The following is a 5,693-nucleotide window of genomic DNA, read 5'->3' as shown; positions in this document are numbered from 1 at the left end:
AGGCCCCCCCCCCCGGTCGGCGCGGGGCTGGGCCCTGCCGGTAACCTGAGGCTCGGCAGCCCGGGAGCTCCCCCGGGGCCATCGCAGCCACATCTCTCCACGGGGGCTCTGGGTACCCACCAGCATCCCACACCTCAAAGCTGCATCCCAATATTTGGGTGCTTGTGCTCCAGGACTCTCCTCGTCACTCCCCACTCACACCCATGAGCTGCAGAGCTGCCCCTGTCCCTGCCTCAGCCACCTGGGATTCTCTGCTTATTCCTCCACCTCCTGCCAAACACATCCCAGTAATACCAGGGCCCGTGGGAATGTCATGGATGAAGCCCAGGAGAAGGGAAGAGGAACCAGTGCTGACTGGAGGAGCAGGAGAGCATCCCCACTGGCTGGCTGGGCTGTACCATCCTCCCTGCAGCCACTGGCACCGGGGGATTTATATCCCCACCTTGGGTGCCACCCATCCTGATCCAAATTCCAAGCACAGACACAAACCACTAGACAGCCCAGTAATCCAAAATCCTGGGAACAGGTTCCAGGATCGTGCCCAGACACCCACCCACCTGTCTGTCCCTCCTGCTCTGGGGCTCAATCCCTGCTGCAGCACCAGGAGGGACCAGAGCAGCCTGGCTCAGGAGACTCTGTGTTCCCCAAGCACCTCCTCATGCTGGGGGGTCCTGTGCAGCCACAGCCAGGCTTCTTTCTGCATCCCAAGCTGCCAGGATGAGGCCAGAGACTGGGACAGACAATGAGCCCATGTCTGGGATGAGCCCAGTGCCTCTGCCCTGGCCTCCCAGGGCACCCCTGCATCCCTATCCCTCACGTCATCCTCATCCTTGGAGTCTCCTCTGCCTCCCCAAAAGAAGCCAGGGCTGTCCAGCAGGGTTCTCAGGACACCTTGGTGCTGGGAGCCCTGGTGGTACCTGCCCACCCCACGCAGCACCAGGCACAGAGCTGGGACAGGGGCCCAGGCTGCTCAGCCCCCCCTTCCCATTACCCCCACACACAGCAGGACCAGTCCCTGGGACCTACCATCCCGGGGCTTATGTGAACACCCCGTGGTCATTTTTAACCTCAGATCTTTGGCGTTATTAATACCATCCATGTGGGTCTCTCTCCCCCTGTGGGATAACATCTGGGGGATATTCACCCCGGGCAGGGCGGCTGCAGCCCCCGCCCTCCCCACCGGGCGGGATGGGTCACATCTGAGCCCCGAGCTGCTTGATGTGGAGTCATTAGCATGCACAGACTTCCAGCCCAATTACTTGACAGATGAAATCAAGATCCATTGGCCTTATTGTTTGCATCTGGAGGGCTGCATCCGCACACACTCCTCCTGCCTCCTCCTCCTCCTCCTCCCCAGCCTTGCCTTCATCTGGATGTCGTTTGCCACAGCTTGCTGTATGGGAACGTAGCAAACACACCATCATAAAATTAGCCCTACACAACAGCAATTACCCACAGCACCTTCAGAGGGGAAAGGATGCACCATTTCCCACTCCTTCCTTCTCTGCACGCTGGTTTTTCTCCCACCAGCAGCTCTGGCAGGAGCAGGTTTGCTCTTGGAAGGCAAGGTTTGCTCTTCCCACCGAGCAGGGAGCAGAGCCCAGCCTGATCACACCACAACCTGGTTGCAGTTCCAGTTTTGCAGCCAAGCTGCTGCTGTTCCACTGATTGCACACAAAGGAACAATTATGCCTCGGTTCTCCCCGTTACCACGTTCAGCAGTGCTGAGCTTGCTTTTGGGGGCTGGGGTGGAGGGGGAGGAAGGTTGCATCAGAAGTATCTGAGGTGCTGAAGTCAGCAGGCAGGTGCTGGGGCTGACAGGGCCCCCAGCAGCAGCCCAAGCAGAAAGCTCCTAATCCTGGTGATTACAGCCCATGGGTGAGGGTGTGGAGATGGGGCTCACAGCCCGGGCAGCTGGTGCCACCACAGCCATGGGCTTGGCTCTGCCCCGGAGCCTCTCAGGAGCTGTTAATTAGGAGACTGGAGGTTAATTCTTGCCACGTGTCTCCCACGGAGGAGCTGATGTTTTGCTGGGGCCTTGCTAGGGGCTCTGCAGGATGGGAACGTGGGGTCTCTCCAGAGGAAGCCCCAAGCCCTAGGAGAGCAAGGATGGCCACTCTGCTGCAGGGACATTGTTCCTGCTTGGCATTGTCCCCAGGGCAGAGGTGCTGGTGTCCCCAGGGTGGCTCCCCCAGCACACAGGAGGGTGCCCAACCAGCCCCAGGGCCAGCACAGAGCCCCAGCAGGATGAGGGGCTGCCTTGGAGGCAAGCACTGAGCAACAGGAGGAATTTGGGTTTCTTTCTTCCCCTGTAACCCATCTGTCCTTAATTTCTTTGGGGGTTTCACTCCAAATTCCTCAGATTCTACAGCAAATGCTTTGCAGTCCTCGCTCAGCTCACCACAGTGGCTGCCCAGCCAGAGCACAGGGAAGAGAAAACCCAAACCCTCAAATCCACCAACAGACAACCCAGCTCCATCCAGCATCTCCAGCAGCAACACGGAGACAGAGGGAGCCTTTCCCAGGAGCTGTGCCAGCAGCAGGGGACAACAGATTTGGTGGCAGGAGACACAAAACTACACCCTGGCTGCAGCCCTCATCCATCCCTCACTGCATGACACACCCTGCACGTGGCCTTGGGATCCTGGGCTCTGGATCATTTTTGCTGACACCTGGACCAGGCTGTGCCCATCCCACCCTGGAGACACAGGCAAGGCCACTCTCCCTGAGCGTCCCTTCCTTTCCAGCAGCACCAGGAGGCAGATGCCTGCCTTGCCAGAGACCTGATGGGAGGTGTTCCCACTTTGCTCTTATCATTTGTAACTACAAATAACTTGTTTTGCCCTAATTTTGCAATTACAAGACATCACCTCTGGGCTACAAGCAAATGCCTGAGGCTGGGGAGCAAACCAGCACAGCACAGGCAGCCACTCTGCATGGAGCATGGCATGATGCACAGGGCAGTCACTGCTAATTACCTGTTAATTTTACAGGCTTCTTTACGGTTTGCAGTCATTTAGCCTTTCCCATGGGCTGGAGCCCTGCAGCCAGAGAGGTGAGCACCAGGATCCCTCAGCAGCAGCTCCCCAAGGAGAGCAGGGCCAGGCACCCCCAGTGCCAACCACAACCCCATCCCCAGGCTGGTGGGGACACCTCAGGAAGACACAGCCTGGCTGAGGCCAAGCTCAGGGTGGTCACAGTTTCCCCTTGGCTGGTCCCAACCTCCCCAGGGTCTGAAATATCTCCCCCCCTCCTGTCACATGAAGCAGAAATTCAGGCCCTGGACCACAGGGGGTAAAAGGATCCTGCTCCAGCAGCCACCAGCACAAGCCCACAAACTTCTCCAGTCTGGGCCCAGCTCTGGGGATTTAAGCAGAGCCCTGGCTTGATGCAGGCTGCCTGCAAGAGCCCCTCCCCAGAGCCCACATCCAAGCCAAGGGTTTGATCAGTATCAGGACACCGTGCTGGCCTCAAATGGAGTAGTTAAAGGAATACCTTGCATATTTTGGTGACTCCAGCACGTGAGCAGCTGTAATTGAAGACACGACCCGTCTCGCCCTGCAGCCTGTGCTGGCAGCCCCTCCTGCCTTCCCTGGGTTCCCTCTGCACTGAGGCAGAGGTGCTTGTCTCACCTCCACAGGGACCAATCCCTCAGGAACAAGAAACACTCTGGGTTTCTCTTTCTTTGCCCAACACAGGCACAGGTGCTGAGGAAGCCCAGCACACAGGGGCAGCTGCAGCAGCTCCCACAGGGTGTTTTGGCACCTCTGTGCCAGGATGTGCTGCCCAGGGCTCTGCACTGTGCCCAAGCACACAGGGATATACAACCACTGTGTATTTTCTTTCCCTTTCTCCCAAAAACATCACCTTTCCAGGCTAACCTGGAACAAGGCAGAAGGCAAAAAAATACTAACCCCAAGCAAAGGGCAGCCCAGTCCTGCCAGTGAGCACAGGAGCCCCAGCAGAGACCTGACTTTGTGAGGAACCTTCTAGCTCCAGACCACCAACCATCACTTTGGAGGGACCCCCCTTAGCAAAGAGCCCAAGGGTGTACAGAGGTTCCTTCCCATGGGAAATCCAGCAGGGATTTGCAGTCTCCCCTTCCTAAGCCTCTGGCCCCCCAGCTCATTACCATCCACATGGGTCCCACCAGGGATGGCCCCAACCTCAGTAACACAGTTTCCCTGCAAAGTCCTGCTTTGGAGGACTCATGGACCCACAGAAGAGGGTGCTCATTAGGAGGTGTGAGTGCAGGACCCCCATTGAGCAGCCCCCCAACAACCCACCCCCCAGACAGGGGCTGGGCACTGCAGCTCCCCCCACCACAGCCACCATTTCATCCCAGTGTTTGCCAGCATTTCTGGGATATCTGTTGCTCAGTCCTTTAAATACACAATAACATGCAAATGATGAGAACACAGCTCAAAGGCTGAAACTGAAGTCAGGTTTGGGATCTTTGCTGCATTTGGCTGAAGCACCACTCACCAACCAACAGAGGGTTTGCTCCTGCTGGCTCCAGCCATCTCCACCTGAAGGGTTTTGGGACTCCCTCTGAGCAGCTCCTTCCCCAATCCACAGCTTATTCCACCCCAAGGAGGGCCAGGAGTGGTTGCTCCCCCTCTTAAGCCCCACTCAGGCAATGCCTGAAGCAGGTGGAGCAGCTCAGCCCCCTCAGTGCCTCAGACCCAGCCCTGTGCTCCCCCTGCCACCCACCCACCCATAGCCTGTGCATGCAGGGTTGTCCCATGGCACCCCAGTTCCACAGGGTGCAGCAGTGGGACCCCACAGGCTGATCCCTGGTCCCAGCAAAGGTCCATGCACATCCTTGACCATTGCACCCAGCCCTGCAAAGTAACAGGACAAACAGGACTGAGCTCTCCATGCCCATCACCTGCTGCCTCTGGGCTGGGAGAGGACACCTCCCACCGTTGCTCAAACTGAGCTTGCTTTTTAGCAGGTCATTAATTACAGCAAAGCTGATACAGCCCAGCTGATGAACTGGTCACTGGGGGTCCTGAGAAGTGGGGAAGAGAAGAGAAGAGAGAAGAGAAGAGAAGAGAAGAGAAGAGAAGAGAAGAGAAGAGAAGAGAAGAGAAGAGAAGAGAAGAGAAGAGAAGAGAAGAGAAGAGAAGAGAAGAGAGTTTTGGCCATGCAGCAGAAGAGGGTGTCTCGCCACCTTGGAGGCCTCATGGCCAAGGCTGAGCCCACTGGTGACACCAGCAGAGCCCCTGGCTCCCACCCTGCAGTGCCACGGGGTGATGGGACAGCCCAGAGCAGCTGCACTGGGGCTGCTGGTCCCCACCTCACTTTGAGGAAGAGCTGGTGGCCAAGAAAGGTCAGATCCCCAGGTACTGGACAACTCAGGAGATCCAAAAGCTCCTAGAGCACCAGACCCCCAGTCCCCAGGTGCCTGTTCCCATCACTCCCAGCCCGTCCCTGCTGGTGTCCCCACATCCCACCCGGGGGGCCGTGCTGGGTGCAGCCATCCCCCTGCTGCCCCCGGGCTGAGAAGGGAGAGCAGAAAATCTCCAGTGCTGCACCTCGGGACCCACCAGTTACACGAGCTGTTTTAATTAAGTGCAATTTCAGCTCTGCTGCAGCATCAGGGGAGCTGGTGGGAAGCGCTGGGCTCCAGGACGTGCCCTGAGCTCCGTCCCAGCCGAGCTCGCCCCTCGCTTGTGCGCCCCGGGCTC

The sequence above is a fragment of the Chaetura pelagica genome, unplaced genomic scaffold (genome assembly GCF_000747805.2).
Source record: "Chaetura pelagica isolate M959 unplaced genomic scaffold, ChaPel_1.0 scaffold1820, whole genome shotgun sequence".
In the NCBI taxonomy this organism is placed as follows: Eukaryota; Metazoa; Chordata; class Aves; order Apodiformes; family Apodidae; genus Chaetura; species Chaetura pelagica.
This window is presented reverse-complemented; position numbering follows the sequence as displayed.